At 46.8% G+C, this 27,082-nt stretch overlaps 1 protein-coding gene across 1 annotated transcript in view; it reads right to left on the bottom strand.

Annotated features, from left to right (window-relative positions):
• The window catches only part of LOC143785022 (uncharacterized), a 50,850-nt gene extending 24,086 nt beyond the window's left edge, over positions 1-26,764 (bottom strand). The window contains exon 1 of the mRNA XM_077273707.1: positions 26,751-26,764. The gene's annotated coding sequence lies outside the window, so the exon portion shown is untranslated. The remainder of the gene's footprint in view (positions 1-26,750) is intronic.
• Positions 26,765-27,082: the final 318 nt, after the last annotated feature.

Below are 27,082 nucleotides of genomic sequence, written 5' to 3'. Positions count from 1 at the left end.
GGCCCATAATCCAGTTCTGGATTGGAAAGCTATGTCTGTGTCAAGTTGGGGTTGCCAGGGGATTCATGGCGATGCTCCTTTGGTGTCCATTGCTTCTTCCACTCCTTCTGAGGTCCCTGAGTTTTTGTCGGACTACCAGGATGTATTTGATGAGCCCAGATCCGGTGCCCTGCCTCCTCATAGGGATTGTGATTGTGCTATAAATTTGATTCCTGGTAGTAAGTTCCCTAAGGGACGACTTTTTAATTTGTCTGTACCAGAACATGCCGCTATGCGGAGTTATATAAAGGAGTCTTTGGAGAAGGGACATATTCGGCCGTCCTCATCCCCTCTTGGTGCAGGATTCTTTTTTGTGGCCAAGAAGGATGGTTCTCTGAGACCTTGTATAGATTATCATCTTCTAAATAAAATCACGGTCAAATTTCAGTATCCTTTGCCATTATTGTCTGATCTGTTTGCTCGGATTAAGGGGTCCAGTTGGTTCACCAAGATAGATCTTCGTGGTGCGTATAACCTTGTGCGTATTAAGCAGGGGGATGAATGGAAAACAGCATTTAATACGCCCGAAGGCCATTTTGAGTACTTGGTGATGCCTTTTGGACTCTCTAATGCTCCTTCTGTGTTTCAGTCCTTCATGAATGACATCTTCCGAGAATATCTGGATAAATTTATGATTGTGTATCTGGATGACATTTTGGTCTTTTCTGAGGATTGGGAGTCCCATGTGAAGCAGGTCAGGATGGTATTTCAGGTCCTGTGTGCTAATGCCTTATTTGTGAAGTGCTCAAAATGTCTCTTCGGAGTACAGAAGGTTTCCTTTTTGGGTTTTATTTTTTCTCCTTCTACTATTGAGATGGACCCAGTCAAGGTCCAGGCTATTCATGACTGGACTCGGCCTACATCTGTTAAGAGTCTTCAGAAGTTCTTGGGTTTTGCTAATTTTTACCGTCGCTTCATTGCTAATTTTTCTGGCGTGGTTAAACCCTTGACGGATTTGACCAAGAAGGGTTCTGATGTGACTAATTGGTCTTCTGCGGCCGTGGAATCCTTTCAGGAGCTGAAGCGCCGGTTTTCTTCGGCTCCAGTTTTATGTCAGCCTGATATCTCTCTTCCTTTTCAGGTCGAGGTTGATGCTTCTGAGATTGGAGCAGGGGCTGTTTTGTCGCAGAGAAGCTCTGATTGCTCTGTGATGAAGCCTTGTGCCTTCTTTTCAAGAAAGTTTTCGCCTGCCGAGCGGAATTATGATGTTGGTAATCGGGAGTTGTTGGCTATGAAGTGGGCATTTGAGGAGTGGCGACATTGGCTCGAGGGAGCTAAGCATCGTGTGGTGGTCTTGACTGATCACAAAAATCTGATCTATCTCGAGTCTGCCAAGCGGCTGAATCCTAGACAGGCTCGTTGGTCGTTGTTTTTCTCCCGTTTAGATTTCGTGGTCTCGTACCTGCCTGGTTCGAAGAACGTGAAGGCTGATGCTCTTTCTAGGAGTTTTGTGCCTGACTCTCCGGGAGTTTCAGAGCCGGCTGGTATCCTCAGAGAGGGAGTGATTTTGTCTGCCATTTCCCCAGATTTGCGACGGGTGCTGCAGGAATTTCAGGCGGATAGACCTGACCGTTGTCCACCAGAGAGACTGTTTGTCCCAGATAGATGGACCAGCAGAGTTATTTCCGAGGTTCATTCTTCGGTGTTGGCAGGTCATCCTGGGATTTTTGGTACCAGAGATTTGGTGGCTAGATCCTTCTGGTGGCCTTCCTTGTCGCGGGATGTGCGTTCCTTTGTGCAGTCCTGTGGGATTTGTGCTCGGGCTAAGCCTTGCTGTTCTCGTGCCAGCGGTTTGCTTTTGCCTTTGCCTGTCCCGAAGAGGCCTTGGACGCACATTTCCATGGATTTTATTTCGGATCTTCCAGTCTCTCAGAGAATGTCTGTCATCTGGGTGGTGTGTGATCGTTTTTCTAAAATGGTCCATTTGGTGCCCTTGCCTAAGTTGCCTTCCTCCTCCGATTTGGTTCCTCTATTTTTTCAGAATGTGGTTCGCTTGCACGGCATCCCTGAAAATATTGTGTCTGACAGAGGATCCCAGTTTGTGTCCAGATTTTGGCGGATCTTTTGTGCTAAGATGGGCATTGATTTGTCTTTTTCGTCTGCCTTCCATCCTCAGACGAATGGCCAAACCGAGCGAACTAAACAGACCTTGGAAACTTATTTAAGATGTTTTGTTTCTGCTGATCAGGATGATTGGGTTACTTTTTTGCCATTGGCCGAGTTTGCCCTTAATAATCGGGCTAGTTCTGCTACTTTGGTTTCGCCTTTTTTTTGTAATTCTGGCTTTCATCCTCGTTTTTCCTTGGGTCAGGTGGGGCCGCCTGACTGTCCTGGGGTGGATTCTGTGGTGGATAGGTTGCAGCAGATTTGGAACCATGTGGTGGACAATTTGAAGTTGTCACAGGAGAAGGCTCAGCGCTTTGCCAACCGCCGTCGCGCTGTGGGTCCCCGACTTCGTGTTGGGGATTTGGTATGGCTGTCTTCTCGGTATGTTCCTATGAAGGTCTCCTCTCCTAAGTTCAAGCCTCCCTTCATCGGTCCTTATAAGATTTTGGAAATCCTTAACCCTGTGTCATTTCGTTTGGACCTCCCAGCGTCGTTTGCCATTCATAATGTGTTCCATAGGTCTTTGTTGCGGAGGTATGTGGTGCCTGTGGTTCCTTCTGTTGAGCCCCCTGCTCCGGTGCTGGTTGAGGGAGAATTGGAGTACGTAGTGGAGAAGATCTTGGATTCTCGTATTTCTAGACAGAGGCTTCAGTATTTGGTTAAGTGGAAGGGCTATGGTCAGGAGGATAATTCCTGGGTTGTCGCCTCTGATGTTCATGCGGCCGATTTGGTTCATGCCTTCCATGTTGCTCATCCTGATCGCCCTGGGGGTTTTGATGAGGGTTTGGTGACCCCTCCTCAAGGGGGGGTACTGTTGTGAACTCTGTTTTTGGGCTCCCTCTTGTGGTCACAAGTGGTACTGTGTGATTGCTATCTTTGGGCTCCCTCTGGTGGCTCTTTTTGTCATTCTGCAGGTCTGTGGCTGGGATCAGCTGTCTCGTTATCTGCTGGTTGGTTTCCTATTTAGCTCACCTGGACTTTCAGTTGTTGCCTGCTGTCGATGTATTCAGTGCTATTTTGATCTCTCCTGACTACCTTCGTTATCAGTCGCTCCAAGAGAAGCTAAGTTTCTGTTTGTTCATTTTTTGATCATCAGTGTTCAATATGTTTCTTGGTTTATTATCTGTCCTTGTCCAGCTTGCTAATATGTGATTTCCTTGCTTGCTGGTAGCTCTAGAGGGCTGAGTTTCTCCCCTCACACCGTTAGTTGGTGTGGGGGTTCTTGAATTCTCAGCGTGGATATTTTGTATAGGGTTTTCTACTGACCGCACAGTTTCCTATCTGTCTTCTGCTATCTAGTACTAGCGGGCCTCATTTGCTAAATCTGTTTTCATTTCTTCATTTGTATTTTCCCCTTACCTCACCGTTATTATTTGTTGGGGGCTTTCTATATCTTTGGGGTTATTTCTCTGAGGCAAGTGAGGTCTTACTTTCTATCTCTAGGGGTAGCTAGTTTCTCAGGCTGCGTCGTGATGTCTAGGAATTCAGGCACGTTCACCGGCTACCTTTAGTGTGTTTGGTTAGAATCAGGATTGCGGTCAGTCCAGTTACCACCTCCCTAGAGCTCGTTCTATGTTCAGTTACTTAGCTCGTCAGTTCTGTGATCCTCAGCCACTAAGGATCATAACACCCGCCATATGCATCGCCCCAGAGTCCTGGTCGTTGCAGTGATGTTGCTCTGCCGCTAATGGGAGTCATGTTATGTCTGATTGCACTAAAGGAGTTCACCTGACCAGGTATCACACACACACTACACTTCACACTCCGGCCACCAGGGGGGGTGGTTCTATCTAGTAGGCCACTCCTCACGCTCTGGTAAAACTGGGGGTTGGACAGGAAGTTAGGGAGAAAGCAGCCCGGGAGAGTTCGGGAGAGGACCTGTCAGGGGTGGGATCCTGACAGCGGCCTAGCGAAAAGGACAGATCATTACGGAGCCGTGCTTGAGTGATATAGCGGCAGGCTTCTTAGAAAGGACACGAAGCGAGGTTTATTGTGGAGAAGTGAGAAGCGAGATCACAGTGCAAAGGAGAATAGAACCAGTAGGAGTCGTACCTTAAGATTGTGGCAACATCCTACTGAGGCGCATAGCCGGTGGCCGGGGCATCGAGGAAGTAACAGACTCTACGCATTACTTCGAACTACGGCAGGACAGTTAACTTCAGGTTGGTTGTCTCACCCTTTTACACCTAACGAAGACAACGGAGGCAATTGTGGGAGAGGGGCGTCTCTAGGGTCCCAGAATAACTCCAGGCCTACCCCGTCATATGGGTGCGTCCTAGCCATATCATCTGGGGGACGGAGAGAGAAAGAACATCAGAAACAGACACAACAGTTGTGAGGACTATCCCGTGGTGCTCAGCAGGGAGGTACTACAACACACAGGCGCTAGAAGGTAGGCACTGATTTCCACCTGCAAAGGGAACTCTGGATGTGCCTTCGGACCGGCCGGTCTCAGCCAGCCCTGTTAGCAGTGCTCTGGATTGTGGGTCCTGAAGCCTTCAGTAAAGAGGTAAAGAGACTGCAACCCTGTGTCCTCGTTATTCATCGTGCCTTGCACCACGCACCACCATCACACCTTTCATTGGACGCCCCTTAGCAGGGTCACGGACCGGGTCTAGCCACCGTGACAACCCCAGGACTGAGACTGAGAGGCCTGGTATCGAATACCCTGCGGCCCTGCATCTGGGGGCGCTCCAATTTGGCGTCATGAACAGGATCTACTTAAGCCTGAAGAATCAGGTCATGTGTGCCTTGGAACTGTGTCTGAGTTATGCTTGAACTGTGATTTATTGCAAAGACTGTGCATTGCCGATTCCCGCCAAAAGTGCCCGCCAAAATCCGCCATAGCTTTGTCGACCGAAAAGAGCGCGGAGCGATGAGACGCGGTGAGGTGCCGACTCTGGAAGAAGAACCCCAACTTCCACCAGGTTAGCAGAGGGGAGGAGCGGCCATGTCTGATTCGGGAGAAGCAGAGGCGGCGGCTGCAGCCGCAGGGGCACCTCCAGGCCCCGCAGTAGACGCAGCTGCGGGCCTTGTATCACCGCCGGATGCCGTAGAGCTTGCCGCCCCCATCAGCCCGCCAGATACCGCCGCGGCTACAGCAGCCATCATGCCCTTCTCCATGCCGTACCTACCTGGAGCAGCCTGGCTCCCGCGATACTCTGGAAAATCCCATACATTAACTGACTTTAAAGAAGGGATCTGCAGCCTACTTGAGTTTTATCCCCTGACGGAGCCTCAGAAAGTCCATATGATAACCGGCCAACTCTTTGGAGCGGCTCTGAGAGAAGTGAAGTCCTGGCCCGCCACGGATAAGAGAACTGCACAGCAGGTCTTTGCAAAGCTCAAAGCCACCTTTGACACCCGCACCGCTACGGAAATTAAATTGACGTTCTATGGGTGCAAGCAGAGGCCGCAGGATAGCTTACGGGACTATGCCCTTAATCTCCAGGAGGCACTGCGGACCATCAAGCAGAGTGACCCAAACAGCATGCAATTTGAAGATAAACTCCTGAAAGAGCGGTTCATCGAGGGGCTCCTGTGCAGTCACCAAAGGGCCCAGCTACACTTCCTGGCCATGCAGAATCCAGACCTGACTTTTGCGCAATTCAAAGATAAAGCCATCGAGGCACTGCCAGAGCGACAGTCCAGCCGTGCCGTACTTCCCAGGCGTCAAGCCCTCACGTACCACCAGGAGGTGGCGCCAGAAGCAACCGTCTCCGCTGAGGCCGATGCCTAGACCCTGGAAGATGATTCCCCTGCAGGACTGCACCTCCAGATGCAGGAGCTGACCAGGAGCGTTGCTGCCCTAGCCCGGACCGTCCAATCCCTGCAGGAGGCCCCCAAGGAGAAGATCCAGCTGGCTTCCAGACCGGAGGATGTCCCCTGGCAGCGACAGAGGAGGGTTCCGTCGACCAGAGGTAGAGACGACGATCGTTTTCATCGGGACGGACGACCTATCTGCCGCCGCTGCCACCAGGTGGGCCATCTTGCAAGGTACTGTCATTTAAACGAGCAACCCCTGGGGCAGAGGGCCAACCCCCAGGAGTAGGACGGTCAGGCCTGCAAAATTGGAGAGCCAAATACATCGGAGGGCGGCCAGTTCTCCCCATCGTGATCGACGGTATCCCCATGAATGCTTTGCTGGATACCGGTTCCCAGGTGACGACTATGCCTTACATCCTTTATAGACGTTATTGGGAGGACACCGACATTACTCGTGGCCCCGATGATGATTTCACCATCATAGCCAGTAATGGTCAGCCATTGCCACAAGTGGGGTATAAAGAGGTCACCATCAAAGTGGGGCGGGTACAATTGGAGGCCCAAGGGATTGTAATTGTTGATATTGACCGCCGTGAATGTAATCCCATGATGACCATTGGTACTAATGTCATAGAAAATTGTCTTGCAGAAGTTATTGTTTTGTTACAGCAGGTAGCAGAAACAGCTGGCTACAGTGAACAACGCGCCCTGCAAAAAGAAATCAGGGCTCTGATGCAGAGGCAGCAGGTGGAGCTGACTGGTGGTGAAATTGGTCGTGTCACAGTGAGTGATTCAAACCCCATTGCGATACCCCCCAGGAGTGAAATGTTAATATGGTGTCGGGCAGCCATAGGCCTCAGGGGTAAAAACTATCAGGCCCTGGTAGAACCCGTATATTCAGATAATAGGCCTACCCTCCTGACAGCCAGAGGGGTGGTGTTGTGAATTCTGCTCTTGGGCTCCCTCCGGTGGTTGTAAGTGGTAGCGCTGCTGTTTCTGAATCGCAGCATTTATCAGGTGTGTTCACTTTTTGCCAATCTGACTGGGCTATTTAGTCTTGCTTCACCCTTTAGTCAGTGCCAGTTGTCCATTGTTCCTGGAGGATTCACATCTCTGCCTGGTCTCTCCTGCTTTGCAGTTCTTTTCAACAAAGATAAGTTCTGGCCTTGATTTTTTGCTGTCCACATGCTGTGGCCTTATTGTTCAGTTCTTTTCCATGTTTTTGTCTTGTCCAGCTTGGTCTGTATAAGGATTTGTTTAGCCAAGCTGGTATCTCTGGAGATGCAGATATACCCTCCATATCTTTAGTTAGCTGTGGAGTTTTTGTATTTTCTGTGGTGGATATTTTCTAGTGTTTTAATACTGACCGCATAGTACTCTGTCCTATCCTTTCTATTTAGCTAGAAGTGGCCTCCTTTGCTAAATTCTGATTTCAGTTTGTGTATGTTTTTTCCCTCTCCTCTCACAGTCAATATTTGTGGGGGGCTGTCTATCCTTTGGGAATTTTCTCTGAGGCAAGATAGTTTTCCCTTTTCTATCTCTAGGGGTAATTAGTCCTCCGGCTGTGTCGAGATGTCCAGGGAGTGCTAGGTACATTCCACGGCTACTTCTAGTTGCGGTGTTAAGTTCAGGGTCTGCGGTCAGTACAGGTACCACCTTCTCCAGAGTACGTCTCATGCTGCTCTTAGGCCACCAGATCATAACAGGGTGGTTGACGTCCGCAAGGGGAGGGTGCCAGTATGTGTTCTTAACTGTGGGGAGGAGGAAGTCCATCTAACCAAATATGCCACACTTGCCAAACTGTTTACTGTTAATAATAGTGTGATACAGGCACCTGGACCCTTGGTCCCGTCCAATCCGGCGGAGAACAATGGTTCTGCAGGGCAACTGAAAGATTGGAGTCGGGAATTGCACGTGGGCACTGACTCTACCCCACCTCACCAGAAACATGGGGCCTACAGGGTGGTTCATGAATACGAGCGGGTATTTAGCAAACACCCCCTAGATTTTGGGCAGGTAAAAGGGATTCAACATCATATCCCCACAGGAGATCATCGACCCATAAAAGAGAGATACCGTCCTGTACCCCCAGCTCATTATCAGTGTGCGAAAGACATGTTGCGAGAGATGAAGGAGGCTGGGGTAGTGATGGATAGTTGTAGCCCCTGGGCAGCTCCGTTAGTCCTCGTTAGGAAGAAAGATGGCACAATGAGGATGTGTGTTGATTATAGGCAGCTAAATCGCATTACACATAAGGACGCATACCCACTGCCCAGGATAGAGGAGTCCCTGGCTGCTTTAAAATCTGCTAACTACTTCTCTACCTTGGATCTCACCAGTGGGTACTGGCAGGTTCCCGTGGCAGAGGCGGACAAAGAGAAGACGGCCTTCAGGATGCCGATGGGTCTCTGCGAATTCAACTACATGCCCTTCGGATTGTGCAATGCCCTGGGAACGTTCCAGAGGATGACGGAGTGCTGTCTGGGACATAAGAACTTTGAAACCGTGCTGCTATATCTGGACGATGTCATTGTCTTCTCCAAGACCTATGAAGACCATCTGAAGCACCTGGCCGAGGTGTTTGAAGCCCTGTCCAACTTTGGCTTAAAGGTGAAACCGTCCAAATGCCATCTGCGAAAACCCAAAGTGCAATACCTGGGCCATGTGGTGAGTGCTGAAGGAGTGGCCCCAGACCCCGACAAGGTTACGGTGATCAAAGACTGGCCGAAGCCCAACAACCTCCATGAAGTCCGGCAGTTCCTCGGGCTGGTAGGCTATTACCGGAGGTTCATTAAGGACTTCACCAAGAAGGCCGCGCCCTTGCAAGACCTGTTGGTGGGCCAATCGAAGAAGACCAAGGGGAGGAACACCCCATTTGATTGGAACGAGGGGCTGGAGGGATCCTTCACTTGCTTAAAGTCGGCACTGACGGGAGAAGAGGTACTGGCCTACCCCGAATACGACCAACCGTGTTTGCTGTACACGGATGCCAGCAATGTAGGGCTTAAAGGTGAAACCGTCCAAATGCCATCTGCGAAAACCCAAAGTGCAATACCTGGGCCATGTGGTGAGTGCTGAAGGAGTGGCCCCAGACCCCGACAAGGTTACGGTGATCAAAGACTGGCCGAAGCCCAACAACCTCCATGAAGTCCGGCAGTTCCTCGGGCTGGTAGGTTACTACAGGAGATTTATCAAGGATTTCACCAAGAAAGCCACGCCCTTACAAGACCTGTTGGTGGGCGAGTCCAAGAAGACCAAGTGTAAGAATACTCCACATTTGACTGGAACGATGGACTGGAGGGATCCTTCTCTTGTTTAAAGTCGGCGCTGATGGGAGAAGAGGTACTGGCCTACCCTGAATATGACCAACCGTTTGTATTGTATACGGACGCCAGCAACGTGGGGTTGGGAGCTGTGCTGTCCCAGGTCCAGAAAGGCAAGGAAAGAGTAATCGCCCCACTGAAAGGAACCCTGACAACTACAGTTCCTTTAAGCTGGAGTTCCTTGCCGTTGTCTGGGCCGTGACGGAGAGGTTCAAACACTACCTGGCCTCAGCAAAATTCACCGTCTTCACGGATAATAATCCGCTAACGCATTTGGACACAGCGAAACTCGGTGCCTTGGAGCAGCGGTGGATGGCCCGGTTGTCCAATTACAACTTCACCATCAAGTACCGGGCAGGGCACAAGAATGCGAATGCCGATGCATTGTCCAGAATGCCCCACTTGCCCGAAACGGAGGAAGATCCAGAAGCATTTGAAGAGGTAGAGCTGCCCGCTTTCCATCGCCCCAAGGCCACCCAGTGCTCCCATCAGGTGGAGAACAGGCGCAAGAATAAGCGGGGTGCCCCGTTGAATCACCTGCCCCATCACGGGTGGGCAGAGAACCAGGATGGTGACCCTGCGGTCCATCGGGTGAAAGAGCTCCTGACGCAGACAGGTTTGCATCCCGGCCCGGATGACCCACCAGAGGCATTACAATTGTGGAAGGAGAGGGGCAGACTGTTTATTCACGATGGTAAGCTGTGCCGGAGGAGCATTGACCCACGCACTCATGAATTGGTATGGCAGATCGTGGTCCCAAGACAAAATGTGCCAATGATCCTGGGAGCGTACCACGATGGGGCAGGACACTTCGGGTGGAGGAAGCTGGAGAGGCTGCTCCGAGGGAGGTTCTACTGGATTGGTATGAAGAAAGCCATCGAGAAGTGGTGCCGAGAGTGTGGCCCATGTAGCCTACGCCGGAAGGATCGTGACAGCCAGCGGGCTCCCTTGCAGCCCATCATCACCAAACAGCCGCTCGAACTGGTCGCGCTGGATCACGTGAAACTAACCCAGCCGGTCAGGCTATATCTACGCTCTCACCATCGTGGACCACTACTCCAGATTCCTGGTAGTCGTTCCGGTCAAAGACCTAACGGCTAGAAGAACGGCCGCCAAAACCTTCCAGCAGTACTTCTGTTGACCCCATGGGTATCCGGAGAAGGTACTGACCGATCAGGGGCCAGCATTTGAAGCAGAAGTGTTTCAGGAGTTCTGCAATCTGTATGGATGTAAGAAGATCAGAACCACGCCATACCATCCACAAACCAACGGGATGTGCGAGAAGATGAACCAGGTGGTGATCGACTTGCTGAAGACCTTACCTGTGGAGGAACGGAACTTGTGGCCCACAAAGTTACCAGACTTGGTGGATATGTATAACCACATCCCGGTGAACTCCACCAACTGCACTCCAGCGTACCTGATGCGAGGAAGGTCTAGCAAGTTACCTGTGGATCTGGACATGGGGGTCCTGACCCCCGAAGATATCTCGCTAGATGCAGACTGGGATACCGAGAGGCAGCAAAGGTACCGCAAAGTACAAGAGTGTGTGGAAAGAAGTCTCGCCCAAGCCCGACAAAAAGAAGAAAGGGATTACAACCAGCATGCTCCTGCGACTCCCTTGCCACCCGGGGAGCAGGTACTCAAATGGAAGCAGAGACTACACAAGCTTGATGATCAATGGGAAAGGGAACCATATACCATCCTGCCATCTGATTTCGACAATACAAAGGTCTGTCTCATCAGCAAAGATGGAGGAGAAACATCAACAGCAATATCCAGAGACCACCTTAAGATATGCCCTGATAAGCTGAGAGATGGGGAAACAGACCCCGGGACGTCTCCGCCCATGGAAGAGGAGAAGATGATACACACTGTTCTTGGCGATTTTCCTCAGTCTTGGACTCAAATAAACCAGGCCACTGTGGTACCTGTCCTAACGTTTCGTCAACTGACACCACCAGAACTAAATGTGGAGCCAGGTCACCCGGACCCGCAACCACAGCGAACCCCACCGGAGGATGCCATGCCAACCGTTGAACCGGCAAATCCTCCCTCTGCTATCGGTGAATCTGCCATACCCACCGGTGGTGAAAGCGGCCCTGAGGGCTCCAGCCTGCCAGTGCTACCCAGACTCACTAGAAGTGTAGCTAGAAGGCAGTGCACTACACCAGCGGTAGCAGGTATAGCGGGCCCTGTTAGGTCAATAGCAACCCCTGCGCTGCGGAGGTCTACACGCAGCACCAGGAATCAAACTCCACTTCGCTACAAAACTTGGAGATACTAATGATAGCTGTTATTTGGTTAAAAGTGTTTGTGTAAATATCTTTGTTACAAGTTTAAAACAATGGACAATGGAGTATGGATGGTGAATTGCTCCAAAACTTTCAAAAGGGATCCCTTTGTTTACCCGGGATCCCTGCTGTTTTAAGTTTGCACCCACTGAACTGGGAGTCATGAACTGTGCATGACTGAAACTTTCGCAACGTTCAAGTGTTCTCACCTCCCATAAAGGGAAGCACTGTTATATTTGCTTGTTCATAGTGTTTAATTGTTTATAGTATTTCAAAATTTTATGTGTTTTCTGCTAACATGTATTGTCGTTCTTATTTTCCCAGTCCGGGAGTACTGGATTTAACTGGGGGGGAGTGCAGCACCCCAGAGTCCTGGTCGTTGCAGTGATGTTGCTCTGCCGCTAAGGGGAGTGATGTTACGTCTGATTGCACTAAAGGAGTTCACCTGACCAGGTATCACACACACACTACACTTCACACTCCGGCCACCAGGGGGGGTGGTTCTATCTAGTAGGCCACTCCTCACGCTCTGGTAAAACTGGGGGTTGGACAGGAAGTTAGGGAGAAAGCAGCCCGGGAGAGTTCGGGAGAGGACCTGTCAGGGGTGGGATCCTGACAGCGGCCTAGCGAAAAGAACAGATCGTTACAGAGCCGTGCTTGAGTGATATAGCGGCAGGCTTCTTAGAAAGGACACAAAGCGAGGTTTATTGTGGAGAAGTGAGAAGCGAGATCACAGTGCAAAGGAGAATAGAACCAGTAGGAGTCGTGCCTTAAGATCGTGGCAACATCCTACTGAGGCGCATAGCCGGTGGCCGGGGCATCGAGGAAGTAACAGACTCTACACATTACTTCGAACTACAGCAGGACAGTTAACTTCAGGTTGGTTGTCTCACCCTTTTACACCTAACGAAGACAACGGAGGCAATTGTGGGAGAGAGGCGTCTCTAGGGTCCCAGAATAACTCCAGGCCTACCCCGTCATACGGGTGCGTCCTAGCCATATCATCTGGGGGACAGAGAGAGAAAGAACATCAGAAACAGACACAACAGTTGTGAGGACTATCCCATGGTGCTCAGCAGGGAGGTACTACAACACACAGGCGCTAGAAGGTAGGCACTGATTTCCACCTGCAAAGGGAACTCTGGATGTGCCTTCGGACCGGACGGTCTCAGCCAGCCCTGTTAGCAGTGCTCTGGATTGCGGGTCCTGAAGCCTTCAGTAAAGAGGTAAAGAGACTGCAACCCTGTGTCCTCGTTATTCATCGCGCCTTGCACCACGCACCACCATCACACCTTTCATTGGACGCCCCTTAGGAGGGTCACGGACTGGGTCTAGCCACAGTGACAACCCCAGGACTGAGACTGAGGCCCGGTATCGAGTACCCCACGGCCCTGCGTCTGGGGGCGCTCCACATACAGGTACCTGTACCAGGACAGGAGAAGGAAGGGGTACTTTGCCAGTGAGCTTCAGGCAGCAGGGACCTCGCACATCAGCGCAAGTAGGAAAGGCTTACGGACCTCACCTGGGAGAGGGATCACCTTTGCCTCCAAGCCGGCCGGACCACAGCACCACCTGTGCCTGGTATCCTGGACTATGGACTGCTCCTACCAGTAAGCCAGGTAAAGACTTAACAACTCTGTGTCCTCCACTTATTTAGCGGCATACACCACCCTTGCCATACACCCTGGGAGCCCTGGGGACCCCGCTTCACCTGTGGGAAGTGACACCATCTTGCTGCAACAACATCACCTCAGAGGACCCCTTTAAGCAGCGTTGGTTCCAGTGACCGAGAACCAGAGGTGTCATCATGAAAAGACGTTATTACCAAATTCCCTTTAACCCCTTCATGACCTTGGGATTTTCCATTTTTCCGTGTTCGTTTTTCGCTCCCCTCCTTCCCAGAGCCATGACTTTTTTATTTTTCCGTTAATATGGCCATGTGAGGGCTTATTTTTTGTGGGACGAGTTGTACTTTTGAACGACATCATTGGTTTTACCATGTCATGTACTAGAAAACAGGAAAAAAATTCCAAGTGCGGTGAAATTGCAAAAAAAGTGTAGTCCCACACTTGTTTTTTGTTTGGCTTTTTTGCTAGGTTCACTAAATGCTAAAACTGATTCTCCAGGTCAGTACGAGTTCATAGACACCAAACATGACTAGGTTATTTTTTATCTAAGTGGTGAAAAAAAATTCCAAACTTTGCTAAAATAAAAAAAAAATTGCTATTTTCCGATACTCGTAGCGTCTCCATTTTTCATGATCTGGGGTCGTTTGATGGCTTATTTTTTGCGTGCTGAGCTAGCGTTTTTAATGATACCATTTCGGTGCAGGTATATTCTTTTGATCGCCCATTATTGCATTTTAATGCAATGTCGCAGCGACCAAAAAGACGCAATTCTGGCGTTTTTAATTTTTTTCTCGCTACGCCATTTAGCAATCAGGTTAATTCTTTTTTTTATTGATAGATCAGGCGATTGTGAATGCAGCGATACCAAATATGTGTAGGTTTGATTACTTTTTATCGATTTATTTTGATTGGGGCGAAAGGGGGGTGATTTAAACGTTTATATATTTTTTATTTTTTTCACTTTTTTTTTACTTTTTTTTTTTTACTTTTGCCATGCTTCAATAGCCTCCATGGGAGGCTAGAAGCTGGCACAACGCGATTGACTCTGCTATATAGCAGCGATCATTAGATCGCTGCTATGCAGCAGAAATGCAGGTGTGCTATGAGCGCCGACCACAGGGTGGCACTCACAGCTACCGGTGATCAGTAACCATAGAGGTCTCAAGGACCTTTATGGTTACTCTGCAGAAGCATCGGCGATGCGCTCATTTCTGGCCGCCCGGCCGGAAGCGCCGGTTAAATGCCGCTGTCTGCGTTTGACAGCGGCATTTAACTAATTAATAGCGGCGGGTGAATCGCGATTTCACCCGCTGCTATTGCGGGCACATGTCAGCTGTTCAAAACAGCTGACATGTCCCGGCTTTGATGCGGGCTCACCGCCGGAGCCCTGCATCAAAGCGGGGCTTCTGACCTCGGACGTACTATCCCATCCGAGGTCAGAAAGGGGTTAAAGACATATCCCCTTTTATTGAGTGCCCAGGGCCATGGACCGGGTCGCAGCCACCGTGACATCCCCTTTAAGAGCAACTGGACCCAGTATGGAGTATCCCCATTGCCCTGGTGGGTGACTTATATGCCAACTTGCTCTTGGGCTGGTGGGAGGACATGGTTGTTTTCCAGGAAGAGGATGTCACATGGTTCAATTCTGGGGGCTGTACATTGATGACATCCTCGTCCTGTGGTCAGGTGATAAACATTCTTTTGAGTCATTTGTCTCATACCTGAATGTCAGTAATGTGAGTCTATATATTCACATGTGAAGTGGGAGGTGATCGAATTGTGTTCTTGGACTTCATGATCACAAGGGGGACGGGAGGATACATTAATACATCAATCTATCGTAAACCGATAGCTACAAACAGTCTCCTCAGATGGGAAAGCTACCACCCACTTAGCCTTAGGAAGGGTATCAAGGGACAGTTCCTTAGGCTAAGAAGCAATTGCTCCTCTCTGGGTGAGTTTGAGGCACAATTGTCAAATCTGAAAAAGAGATTCTCCAATAGGGGATACCCAGCACGAGTCATCAATGCTGGATATGAGTACGCACTAGGGAGTAATCATACGAGCCTGCCTATCCCAGTCACCAGAAAGACATCGGGTGATGTTTCACGCCTGATAGGCACTTTTGATGATCAGAATGGCAAAATTATGTCAATTTTGCAAAAACACTGGGGTATCTTTTTGGCAGACCAGAAGATTTCAGATCAGATCACATCGAGACCATCGATTTCCTACAGGAGAGGAAAGTCCGTAAGGGATTATGTGGTTCATAGCCACTTTAATTCCCCAAAACCAGTAGGGACTTTGCTTGATAGAAGGGAGGTTGGTACTTACAAGTGTGGAAAATGCAGCTTCTGCTGCTATATCATTGTATCAAAGGTTTTTTCTAATACAGTCACAGGCAGAGTGTATAGAAATAGTGACTTTGCCAACTGCAAAACGGCCGGGGTTGTTTATGTCTGCACTTGCACCTGCCCCCACAAAATTATGTGGGGAATTATGTAGGGAAGACCAAAAGGCCCCTAAAAGTGAGGATTGGGGAACATGTCGGTGATATTAATCATGGTAGGGACACGCCTCTGGCTTGTCATATAGCCAGTTTTCATCAGGGGAGGCTGAAGTCATTTTCCTTTAAGGTAATTGAATCAGTACCCCAACCAAAGAGATTAGGTGACTGGGATAAAAGGATCCTCCAAAGAGAGGCATGCTGGATATGGCTGTTTGAGTCCATGAGTCCAGGGGGATCAATGAACAACTGAGCTTCGCTAGCTACCTTTAATTGGCTTGACTGGCCATACTAGCTTTTGGCTTATTTGATCCTTTAGGGATCCTGCCATTAACTTGGTCCTTTATTAGGCCTATTTGCACATCTTTTTTACACCCAATTAATGCAGTCTTTTGAGCCAAATGCGTTATGCTTGAATATTTGTGACCCTTATTTGTAGTAGTTTAGGATAGACACATACTATATCTATTCATTTACTTATATCTGCTCCAGGCGATGATTGAGGGAGAGCATCTTTATTGTATCCCTCGAAGAATATAAAGATAAATATATACATAAAAATAAAGGGAGCGTTATATCAGTTTATATTTATATTATGAAGAGCTGCCCTGTATCTGTTATGTATCTTACGATGGAGCATATCTATGACAATTGAATTTAATTCTCTCTCAGAGCTTGATATGGTGAAAAAAGGAAAAAAAGTGCTTAATATACCGAACCTCTGCCCTATGGTGGAACGCAATATGCGTTCCACCACATCACGTCTGCCTTTTTGGTGGAACGCGTTATATTACATAGCATGCATTTCACTATTCCATGACCTCCGAGTGTCTTGATATGCTATGCTCTCCACCCCCTTACCATATCCGGTATCCATTATTTAGACTGGCCACTTACTCTGGAGATCATGTATTGAGATTTTCACTCTGTCACTTACGGCTTCATGGAACGCAATGTGTGTCACCGTATTACCACATCCGGGTTTGTGTCATATGGTGACCAGAGCATCACTTCCGGAGTGAGTGGTAATGTGACCGGAAAACTACTTCTGTTTTTTCCCACATGACCACATGAGGGTCCACAGATTGGCAGAAACCTGCTTTTGCGGTGAAAGTGACCGGGAGCTGATTGAAGCCCCTCCCTTCTGAAACCCCTGATGAACTCCTTAGTCCATTAAAAAGGTAGGGAAATGCTTCGGGATGGGATGCAGTTTCGTCTAAAGCTAAGTGACATAATGTTCATATGCTAAAGGGTTATTACAACTCACAAGAATCGCTATTGAACCTGCTATGCTCACAAAGAGTGACATGTTTATGTGGCTATGGTGGTTTTGGGGGATAATGTGTCCCTAGTTAAGTACTGGATGCCCCATGTCTATTTATTTGCCTATTGATAGTTGATTATTCTATTGGGTGAATAAGTTTGTTCATCTTAGATATTTTGTGGGAGTGTAATTATACATGACTAAGGGTGCTGTGGTATGTGTCAAAATTGAGTTCATTTCACACATTTATCAAAATGAAATACAGGGATTCTCTTGAGCAAAACCAGTCAGTTATTTGAGACTGAGACAGAGGGTCACCTTCCAACAAGACAAGGACTCAAGGCATACTGCGAAAACAACACTCGAGTGGTTTAAGCGGAAATGTGTAAATGTTTTTGAGTGGCCTAGTCAAAGCTCAGACCTTAATCCAATTGAGAATCTGTGGTCAGACTTGAAGATTGCTATTCACAGAGGAATCCAGCTACGGAAAGACCTGAAATCATCAGGTGCAATTTTTTTAAAAGAAAATAATAAGTAATGCAGTCAACATAAATGGCCTTTATGCGCACTCACAACGCAAGACTCCTTTGCTGAACAAAAAAGCATATTCAAGTGCATTTAAAGTTTGCTCAACAGTCAACAACATTTCGACAAGTCTGTGAAATACTGGGAGAATGTAGTCGGGTCAGATGAGACAAAAATTTAACTCTTTCGATGCCATAATGCACACCTTGTTTTAAGGTCAAAAGGCACTGAATATCACCTCAAAAACACCATACCAACAGTGAAGTTTTGAGGTTGGAAAATCATGGTATGGGGCTACCTTTCAGCATACAGCACTGGCAAACTTCATGTGATTGAAGAACGGATGAATTGACAAATGTACAGAGACATTCTTGATAAAAATCTGCTGCCATCTATCAGTATGATGAAGATGAAAAGAGGGTGGACAGTTCAGCAAGACAATGATCCCAAACATACAGCCAATGAAACTGTCAATTGGTTTCAGAGAAAGAAAATAAAGCTGCAGGAATGGCCCAGCCAATCACTGGACCTGAATCCAATAGAATATTTATAGAAGGAACTAAAACTCAGAGTTCATAGGAGGAGCCCACAGAACCTTCAGGATTTGAAGAGTGTTTGTGTGGAAGAATAGGCCAAAATCACACGAGCAATGCATGCGACTAGTTTCTCCATACAGGAGGTGTCTTGAAGCTGTCATCACCAACAAGGGCTTTTGTATTAAAAAGCCTTACATTTCTAGTTTTATTAAATAAATTTCAGTACGCATGTTCAATACTTTTTCCCTGTGTCATTTCTCATTATTGCACATACCGTATATACTCGCGTATAAACCGAGACCCCTAATTTTGCCACAAAAAACTGGGAAAACTTAATGACTCAAGTATAAGCCTAGGGTGGGAAATGCAGCAGCTACTGGTAAATTTCAAAAATAAAAATAGATACCAATAAAAGTAAAATTAATTGAGACATCAGTAGGTTAAGTGTTTTTGAATATCCATATTGAATCAGGAGCCCCATATAATGCTCCATACAAAATACACCCCATATAATGCTCCATAAAGTTTATGATGGGCCCCATAAGTTGCTCAAAACAAAATACGCCCCATATAATGCTCCATACAAAATACACCCCCATATAATGCTCCATAAAGTTTATTATGGGCCCCATAAGATGCTTCATACAAAAATATTCCCCATATAATGAGGCACAAGGTTGATTATGGCCCCATAAGATGCTCCATAGAAACATTTGCCCCATACAATGCTGCATAAAGGTTGATTATGGCCCCATAAGATACTCCATAGAAACATATGCCCCATATAATGCTGCACAAAGGTTGATTATGGCCCCATAAGATGCTCCATAGAAACATTTGCCCCATTTAATACTGCACAAAGGTTGATTATGGCCACATAAGATGCTCCATAGAAACATTTGTCCCATATAATGCTGCACAAAGGTTGATTATGGCCCCTTAAGATGCTCCATAGAAACATTTGCCCCATATAATGCTGCACAAAGGTTGATTATGGCCCCATAAGATGCTCCATAGAATATTATGCCCCATATGCTGCTGCTGTGATCAAAAAAAGAAATGACATACTCACCTCTTGTCCTGAGCAGGCAGAGACACCGGCACTTGCAATATTCACCTGTCCTCGTTCCACCGCCGTGCACCGCTGTGTCTTCCGGCTCTCTGCAGTGACTTTTCAGGCAGAGGACGCGCACTAAACATGTCATCGCGCCCTCTGACCTGAATGTCACAGCCAGAGGACGTGGAAGATGGAGCCTGGCAGTGGAACGGGGACAGGTGAATATTGCAATGCTCACCCTCCCCCATCATACTCACCCTCCCGGCGCGGTCCCTGGCAGCTTCTTCGATGCGATGCTCTCTGGCACCAGCAACTTGTTCCAGTGTTCTGCGGTCACTGGTACCGCTCATTAAAGTAATGAATATGCGCTCCACCCCTATGGAAGTGGAGTCACTCATTACTTTAATGAGCGGTACCATGTGACCCCTGAACACAGGAAGAACTGCCAGTGCCCGGAGACCATTGGAGAAGCAGGGACATGCAGAGACATTCTGGGAGCAGGTGAGTATGATGTGATAGCTGCCGCTCCCCTCCCCCTCCGATCCTCTGGGACAATGACTCGAGTATAAGCCGAGAGGGGCACTTTCAGCCTAAAAAAATGGCTTCAAAATCTGAGTTTATACTCGAATATATATGGTAACTTAATTTACAGACATCAATGATTTGATTTCTTTGACTGTGTGGATTGGATGGTTTGTTACTGACATTGGGTGAGAATTTCATGTCAATAGCACCTTTAGAAATAGATTTACTTAAAAATTGGTGATGTTTTCAATATTTGTTTCATCCACTGTATATTCTATTGTTTTACATTGCTCCTTCTACCCCCTGGATAAACAGCTCCATTCTGCAGCACATTACTCCTCTCAGTGTGAGTAGCGCAAACTCCACTCCCTCTCCTTATTGCATGCAACACCTTATATACTGAGGTCTCTGTGTTTGGCATTGCAGACGTCTTCTTAATCCTTCTGACTTTTGGACCCAGTGGCAACCTCCCTCCCACTCTAATTAACACACCTGGACCTGGGTGTTTATAGACTCCCAGTCTGCTTCAGGGAGTCGCCAGTGCTATTCACATTTTCCCTTGTGAAGGCTTGGAGCAATAACAGTCGGCTAACTTCCTCTCTGGTGCTTTTGGAGGACGTTTGGAGTTACCTCTCTGAGTCTGCTCAAGCTAAGTTGCTTCCCCCTTTTTTGTCTCCCTTCTCTTTAGTTCAGTGGGGACTGACCATTGCATCCCCCTTCCTTCCCTATACAGGGCCTAGCTCTAGGGATATACCTGGATTAGGTTCCTGCTCAGCGATTGGTGTGGAACCAATATAGAGATGGTAGAGGAGGCAGAATGTTCTGCATATTGGTCTCCTCTCCCCCTTTGCCTAGTGTTTGGGTTTTCTTCCCCTCTTTCCCTCGTGTTGCACAAAGTCTTCCCATACTGTCTGTGACATTATCACCCTCTGTGCATATTTAGGAAAAAAAAGCTGACACGTGGTTTTATCTGTGTATGTTTTTTTTCCCTAGGGCGTGTTTTTTTTCCCCAAACTGTACGTGGCAATACCATATGGGTTGTGTATGTAATGTCACTGGAATAATGTCACAGCCAACATGAGTGGTGAATATAACATTAGACAGGTACGGAATTTCTCATACAAGTATATTAAAAGTTTGTTAACTTTTTAAGCTGAGGTATAGCTTAGGGAAAAATGTTAAAAACTTCTAGAACAACCTGTTTAAGATGCAAAACAGGTGATAAGATGTTAATAGGCTTGTTAGTCACACCCAGCACATGTATGTTGGCAATAGGTGTGTGGGAGACTGTAATCATAAATTTACTGGCTGGCTAGAAGAAAATTGAATAATAGAAAAAGTAAAATGTTTAATCTCACCCTTGCCTGTGATCTATGCTGCTAAAAGATTTGCACATGGAGATGAGTTTTTTTTTAAGTTCTTCCTGTTAGGTAAACTCTCTAGATCGACCCTGATGCTCAGTACTGCTGTATAATATCATCCCGGCTGCTGCTCCTGCTGAACATGTACATACATAGAGACAAGAGAGCAGTAATCCCTCATATCTCTGTGTGCTGTGCATGGGAGGCATCATGGCAGATTGTTTCCACCAACTAGCTCTGAGACAACTGATTATCAAACATAAAGCCTGCAGAGGGGAAAACTTGTGAGAAATACAAAATGCAAGTCATATGATGGCAAAAAAGTGTTATTCCTCAAGTAAACACATCTGCAAAATTATTCTGTAAAGTTACCTGAAATAACAGCTAAACTTTAACATCTCTTGATTGATTTCATGACGTATGATATTAAATAAAAGTAAATGGTTCCAAACAAATGAGTATATTGTAACTTTACTCATTTGCCATGATCTATAAAAATGAAGTATGTATCACCTAAATATTGTCATTAATGTTTGTTCCTGACTGTTAGGAATTTCAGTGAGACCACCATATATTTTTGTTCTGTGTGGCGCCTTCAGTTCATTTATGTGCCTTTGTCCAAAATATTATGGGCAGCACGGTGGCTCAGTGGTTAGCATTGCAGCGCTGGAGTCCTGGGTTCAAATCCCCAACTTGTAGGACAACATCTACAAGGAGCTTGTATGTTCTCTCCGTGTTTGTGTGGGTTTCCTCCCACATTCCAAAGACATACTGATAGGGAATTTAGATTGTAAGTCCCATCAGGGACAGTGATGATAATGTCTGCAACCTGTAAAGCGCTGCGGAATATGTTAGTGCTATATAAAAATAAAGATTATTATTATGTATTATTTTTATAACTCAAATATCTTCATTTATTGTTTGAAGAGTGAAGACTAAGGGTATGTGCACACGTTCAGGATTTCTTGCAGAAATTTCCTGAAGAAAACCGGAAATTTTCTGCAAGAAATCCGCATTTTTTTTTTTGCGTTTTTTTTCCGTTTTTTTCGCGTTTTTTTTAGCATTCTGCAAGCGTAATTAGCTTGCAGAATGCTAAGTTTTCCAAGCGATCTGTAGCATCGCTTGGAAAACTGACTGACAAGTTGGTCACACTTGTCAAACATACTGTTTGACAAGTGTGACCAACTTTTTACTATAGATGCTGCTTATGCAGCATCTATAGTAAAAGATAGAATGTTTAAAAATAATAAAAAAAATAAAAAAATGCTTATACTCACCCAGACATCTCCTCACCGGCGTCCGTTCGTCTTCCTATAGCTGGTCTGTGCGCACAGGGCCTTCCGTGACGTCACGGTCACGTGAGCGGTCACATGACCGCTCACGACCAATCACAGGACAGTGACGTCATCGGCAAGGTCCTTCGCCGCACATCAGCTACAGGAACCGAACGGCAGCGTGCAGTGGAGGCGGGAACACTGCGCGGGACATCGAGGGTGAGTATAGGCCTATTTTTTATTTTATTTCTTATTTTTTGACCACTTATATGGTGCCCAGTGCGTGGAGGAGAGTCTCCTCTCCTCCACCCTGGGTACCAACCGCACATAATCTGCTTACTTCCCGCATGGTGTGCACAGCCCCGTGCGGGAAGTAAGCAGATCAATGGACCCCTAGGTGTGCGGAATCCCCGCAATTCCGCATTTTTAATGAACATGTTGCTTTTTTTTCCGCTATGCGATTTTTTCGCGGAAAAAATCGCAACATTTGCACAAAAAATGCGGAATACCTTGTAAATAATAGGAGGCATATGTTAGCGTTTTTTTCGCGTTTTTATCACGTTTTTATAGCGAAAAAACGCAAAAAAAACGCTAAAAATCCTGAACGTGTGCACATGGCCTAAGACCTACTGTGTTGTAGCAACTGCTTTACTACTGGGATTGCTCCAGTTTATACAGAGAGTTGTTCTGGTAGTGGTAGCATATCAGGGAATCCTTGTAAATGCAAATGAATAGTGGTTTTGAGTCAATATAAGATTTTAGAATTTAATGCTTTTGCAACTGGAAGTAAATATTCAAAAACCATTTTAACACTAGGTGGCAATACAGCATAAGCTGAAAAAATAGCAAACCGATATAAACAAAACAGAAAACATTTTCTTAACAAGGACACGCTAATTGAAGTAGCGGATAAAGCTGCTGCAAGGAGGAAAATATTCAACCTTCATTCTATTTTATTAAATAAACCAAAATTCAACAAAAAAATCACATGTAACCTGTACATTTGTATTGATTTCTCATCCTGCAATGTATCCGCAGTGTCCTTTAAACCAGTTGTGGGTATTTTTTTTTTTTTCAAAATGTTTCATTGAATTTAAAAATTTATACGCACATACAATTATGAAATAATTTTGAAAAGCTCAGTGCAACATTAAAAAGCTCTGTTTACCACTAAGGTTCTGGGAAACTTTGCTGTTCCTACAGTGGGTATGGAAAGTATTCAGAACCTTTACATTTTTCACTCTTTGTTTAATTGCAACCATTTGGTAAATTCAAAAAAGTTCATTTTTTTCTCATTAATGTACGTTCTGCACCTCATCTTGACTGAAAAAAAACAGAAATGTAGAAATTTTTGCTAATTTATGAAAAAAGAAAAATCGAAATATCACATGGTCATAAGTATTCAGACCCTTTGCTCAGACACTCATATTTAAGTCACATGCTGTCCATATCCTTGTGATCCTCCTTGAGATGTTCTTCTCCTTCATTGGAGTCCAGCTGTGTTTAATTAAACTGATAGGACTTAATTTGGAAAGGCACACATCTGTCTATATGAGACTTCACAGTGCATGTCAGACCAAATGAGGATCATGAGGTCAAAGGAACTGGCCAAGGAGCTCAGAGAAAGAATTGTGGCAAGGCACAGATCTGGCCAAGGTTACAAAAGAATTTCTGCAGTACTCAAGGTTCCTACCGTGTTTCCCCGAAAGTAGGACCCCCCCGAAAGTAAGACAGGGTGGGGGTTACGGGGGGGTCCTTCAATGTAAGGCCTCCCCCGAATGTAAGGCAGGGTTGGGGGGCCGCTGTGAAATATAAGGCCCTTACCTTTGGGCCGCCGCTGTCCCCCAAATCCTCTGCCAGGGGATTGAAAATTGCAGCGATGTCCGTTATTCCTTCGGTGGTCGGTGGGCGCGGCCATCTTGCTTTGGCCGCGCGTGCGCAGAAGCGGCGCTCTGCTGGCCGCGGCTTCAGGAAAATGGCCGCCGCGACAGCCATCTGCGCACGCGCGGATGCCCGCGGCCATTTTCCTGAAGCCGCGGCCAGTAGAGCGCCGCTTCTGCGCACGCGCGGCCAAAGCAAGATGGCCGCGCCCACCGACCACCGAAGGAATAACGGACATCGCTGCAATTTTCAATCCCCTGGCAGAGGATTTGGGACCTTGGACATGCGCACACCACTACGCCACCAACGGAAAACTACGCAAGATCTGGGGGAGGACACCACACGTTGGTAACGTATTTCTGCAGCTAATGTAAGACCTCCCCCGAAAGTAAGACAGGGTGGGACTTTTTGGAGTAAAATTAATGTAAGACAGGGTCTTACTTTCGGGGAAACACGGTAAGAGCACAGTGGCCTCCATAATCCTTAAATGGAAGAAGTTTGGGACCACCACCAGCAGTTTTCCTAGACCTGGCAGTCCAACCAAACTGAGCAATCGTGGGAGAAGAGCCTTGGTGAGAGAGGTAAAGAAGAAACCCAAGGATCACTGTGGCTGAGCTCCAGAGATGCAGTAGGGAGATGGGAGAAAGTTCCACAAAATCAACTATTACTGCAGCCCTCCACCAGTTGGGCCTTTATGGCAGAGTGTCACTATGGAAGCCTCTCCTCAGTGCAAGACATATGAATGCCTACATAGAGTTTGCTAAAAAACACATGAAGGACTCCCAGACTATGAGAAATAAGCTTCTCTGGTCTGATGAGACGAAGGTAGACCTTTTCGGTGATAATTCTAAGTGGTATGTGTGGAGAAAACCAGGCACTGCTCATCACTTGCCCAATACAATCCCAACAGTGAACCATGGCGGTGGCAGCATCATGCTATGGGGGTGTTTTTCAGCTGCAGGGACAAGACAACTGGTTGTCATTGGAAGAAACGTGAATGTGGCCAAGTACAGAGCAATCCTGGATGAAAACGTCTTCCAGAGTGCTCTGGAACTCAGACTTGGCTGAAGGTTCATCTTCCAACAAGACAATGACCCTAAGCACACAGCTAAAATAGCAAAGGAGTGGCTTCAGTACAGCTCTGTGACCATTCTTGACTGGCCCAGCCAGAGCCCTGACCTAAACCCAATTGAGCATCTCTGGAGAGACCTGAAAATGACTATCCGTTCACCATCCAACCTGATGGAACTGGAGAGGATCTGCAAGGAAGAATGGCAGAAGATCCCCAAATCCAGGTGTGAAAAATATCGGATATCGCCGATACCGATATCCGATACCAATACAAGTCAATGGGACACAAATATCGGAAGTGATCCTGGATGGTTCCCAGGGTCTGAAGGAGAGGAAACTCTCCTTCAGGCCCTGGGATCCATATTCATGTAAAAAATAAAGAATAAAAATAAAAAATATGGATATACTCATCCTCGCACGAGCCCTGGCTGTCACCGCTGCAAGCGTCTGCCTCCGTTCCTAAGAATGCAGAGTGAAGGACCTTCGATGACGTCGCGGCTTGTGATTGGTCATGTGACCGCTCACGCGACCAATCACAAGCCGCGACGTCATCGCAGGTCCTACACTCACTGCATTCTTAGGAACGGAGGCTGCCGGTTGCACCGCTGAGGTCCAGGGTCTGTCGGAGGGGTGAGTATATCCATATTTTTTATTTTTATTCTTTATTTTTTACATGAATATGGATCCCAGGGCCTGAAGGAGAGTCTCCTCTCCTCCAGACCCTGGGAACCATATGCACCGCACACGCCTGGGAACTTATAGGAACTTCCGATATCACAAAAATATCGGAACTCGGTATCGGAATTCCGATACAGCGAATATCGGCCGATACCCGATATTTGTAGTATCGGAATGCTCAACACTAGTCATGACTGTACTAGCTCAAAAGGGTGCTTCAACTTAATATTGAGCAAAGGGTCTGAATACTTATGACCTTGTGATATTTCAGTTTTTCTTTTTTAATAAATTTGCAAAAATTTCTACATTTCTGATTTTTTCAGTCAAGATGGGGTGCAGAGTGTACATTAATGAGAAAAAAATGATCTTTTTTGAATTTACCAAATGGCTGCAATAAAACAAAGAGTGAAAAATGTAAAGGAGTCTGAATACTTTCCGTACCTACTGTATGTTTATGCGTTTGAACTTATTAGATGCAAATCAATTTGTTTAATTTATACAATGTGATTTTCTGGATTTTATTTTTGATATTCTGTCACTCAATGTTAAAATCAACCTACCCTTAAAATTATAGACAGTTCATGTCTTTGTCAGTGGGCAAACTTACAAAATCAGCAAGGGATCAAATACTTATTTCCCCCACTGTATGTCAAGTTTGGCGGAGAAATGGTTCAATGAGATTGAAGTAGAGGTGCTGGAGAGGCCCCCACAGTCCCCAGACCTCAACCTACTCGAACACTTGTGGGTTGTGTTGAAGAAACACTGTATGCTTTGGGTTGTTGTCCTGCTGAAACAATATGTCGTCCTTTTCATACCCATAGTATTCGAGTGCATGAAGTAACTCGTCTTGTAGGATGTAATGCTAATGCCTGCATGGTTCCCCATCCCTCTCACTGCAGGGAAGCCGACATACTCACCGCCGTTGCTGTGCAGTCACTTCCTCTGTCTCTTAGCATGTTTCCTGCGTTCTGTGCACACTGCACTTTCTGACGGCAAGCCTAGTGTGTGCGCGTGCTTCCTCTTTCTTAAAGCGGCATCGCATGCACCTGCAAAAATGGCCCCAGCCAATAAGTTGTAGCCATCTAGTATAAAAGGCAACCTCCCTAATAGGGCGATGCTTGAGCAACCCCTATGGTTCCTGAATAGTGTATAGTGTTTTTGCAACTGTATGTTGCCAGGTCCCTTGTGTAGTTATCTCCTGAACTCCTGGTCCTTGTGTTGCCAGTCCCTGAACCCGAACCCCTGGTTC

The sequence above is a fragment of the Ranitomeya variabilis genome, chromosome 1 (assembly GCF_051348905.1).
Source record: "Ranitomeya variabilis isolate aRanVar5 chromosome 1, aRanVar5.hap1, whole genome shotgun sequence".
In the NCBI taxonomy this organism is placed as follows: Eukaryota; Metazoa; Chordata; class Amphibia; order Anura; family Dendrobatidae; genus Ranitomeya; species Ranitomeya variabilis.
This window is presented reverse-complemented; position numbering and strand designations above follow the sequence as displayed.